The sequence below is a fragment of the Triticum dicoccoides genome, chromosome 2B, assembly GCF_002162155.2.
Source record: "Triticum dicoccoides isolate Atlit2015 ecotype Zavitan chromosome 2B, WEW_v2.0, whole genome shotgun sequence".
NCBI classification, from domain to species: Eukaryota; Viridiplantae; Streptophyta; class Magnoliopsida; order Poales; family Poaceae; genus Triticum; species Triticum dicoccoides.
Window position 1 is genome coordinate 708692742 of NC_041383.1, and position 2453 is coordinate 708695194.

At 39.7% G+C, this 2453-nt stretch overlaps 1 non-coding gene across 1 annotated transcript; it reads right to left on the reverse strand.

Moving 5' to 3' along the window:
• Positions 1-475: 475 nt before the first annotated feature.
• TRNAL-AAG lies at positions 476-556 on the reverse strand. The gene has a single exon. It is a non-coding gene; the product is annotated as a tRNA-Leu (tRNA).
• Positions 557-2453: the final 1897 nt, after the last annotated feature.

Here is a 2453-nt window from a genome sequence, read left to right on the forward strand (position 1 = left end):
ATAAAAAAAAAGAAAATGGAGGAAATAACAGTTTCAGGCCTCCGCATGTCTCTTCTTGCTTCATTTCCCGGGCGTCTCTTTCTGTTTCGTTATGCATCTTTGTTCAAGACTTGGCCACCTTGTCTCAAGATAGGAATTGGTTTTGTGCTGTAGTGTGTGGGTGTGCTATCTGAACCTTTCTTGGTATGAAAAGCATGTCAATTAGTGGCAATTCGTTTTAGTAGCTGGTCAATGCATGTCTCTGATGCGCGCACTCCTGATTTCCATGGAGAGAAAATGGTACTGTATGTCTCCTATTTTCATGGGGAAAAAGTACTACTACATGACTCTATGTTTTTTTAGAAGATAAGTAGTAAAGAAAATATCTTGACCAGTGTGGGTTTTGAACCCACGCCCTTTCTTATTTCCATGGGGAAAAAGTACTACTACATGACTCTATGCTTTTTTAGAAGATATAAGTAGTAAAAAAATATCTTGACCAGAGTGGGATTTGAACCCACGCCCTTTCGGACCAGAGCCTTAATCTGGCGCCTTAGACCAACTCGGCCATCTGATCATTCTTGCTGAATTTTTACGTTTGCTCTTTAAAATACAGTACATGGTTCCAGGTAACTTCCATCAAGCCACAAACCGCCTCGCGTACGCAGGCCCAACCCAACAAAGGGAGAGCCAGAGTGGGCGTCCGGTTTATATGGTTAATACGGTTCGGTTTATTTGGTTTTTAATAATTTCGGTGTTGAAAAAAATGAAAACCAAAACAATCACACAAAGTTAGGAAACCAAACCATATTAACCATAATATATCGGTTCGGTTTCTTCTGTTAACCAAAAGACCGAAATACATGCACCTGTCAGTATAAGTGTAATGATTCATGAGCGCTGATTTGCATTGTATAGAATGCATAAAATAGTCACAAGAGCTAGCAACCTTAACATTAGGTAATGCTTTATTCGGTCAAGCAAACTAGTGAACATAATTAAGTGGAAAAATCACATGGAACATGCAATGTATTATGTACGGAAGAATATGTGTGAAGCCTCTAAACTGATCAGCTCATGCACTAAATGATACACTAGCACTCCCTCCGTCCCTGCCTAATTTACCTTTTGGAGAGACCTCTGCATGATGGAGTGAACATGGTATTACATGGGGCATCATACATATCGGTTTGTTTGGTTTATTCGGTTTTTGAGCACTAAAAACCGAACACAAACCAAACACCCAACAACCTTAAAAATTCCCGCTGAGCCAAAAACCAAACCACCGAATTAACCGACATATCGGTTAATACAGTTTGGTTTGGTTTGGTTTTTTGGTTTTCGGTTTAACCATGCCCACCCCTAGCCACATGCTTCCTAGACCAGCGAGGCATTTCCCTGCAATTCTGCCTTTTTTTCGCAGCGCCTTCCAGAAATTTTGATCTAGCACAACGAACCACCATGATTCAGAAATCATCAACTTTCCAAGCCAACTATACAAGTACCCAGGACAGTTTTTTTTGTTCGACAAAAGGAGCGCAGGCCCCCAGATGAAATTGATAACACTTGCAACGTTCAGCAAAATAAAACCTGACCATGGCCTCAAGGCAGTAATAAAAGCAAACTGAACCACCTCACACAGGAGGGATACACCAACAACGTAACGCTTAACCAGCTTCAGGAGAGATTTGCTTCAACAAAACTGCCCACAAGTGTATCATAAAACAGGAAACAAATGGAGAAAAAATTCAGACCTCGCATACAACGACAACCTCAACCCAACAAGGGGAGAGAGCCATGTACCAACCTCCGAGGCCACAGCGCCCGGCCAGGGTCCACGGACGAACGAGAGAAGACCGGCCTTTAGAGGCAATTCAGTTAGATAGTGATTTGACCTATGAAGAGAAGCCAATCAAGATTCTTGAGTTTTCTAGTCGAGTTACTCGCAGCAAGGTTATCAAGTGTTACAAAGTTCAGTGGAGCCAACATACCGAGGAGGAAGCCACTTGGGAACGAGAAGAAGATCTTCGCAAGGACCACCCAAACATTTTTGCTGACCAACCCGAATCTCGAGGGTGAGATTCATCTTAAGGGGGGTAGGTTTGTAACATCCCAATTTTCAATTTGGATGTTATACATGGATCATCATATGCATATCATATTTATTCTTGCATTTTTGTTGTGATCCTGGAAATCTTAAGCAACTTAAGGACCCAAGGAGAGAGTTGGAGGTTTCACAAAATTCATATTTGAATTTATTTCAAATTTGAAGATAGGATCAATTTGATTTTAATATTTTTCTCTCCAATTATTTCCAATATTAAAAATAAATGAGAGAAGATAATATGACTTCTTCAACCTAAGAGAAATATTGAAGAAAGAATTTTAAAGTCAAATTACTATTTTATTGGTATTTTATTTGCTATTTTATTTGAATTACAAAAATATTGCATTTTTGAAAAATTGCATTTTAG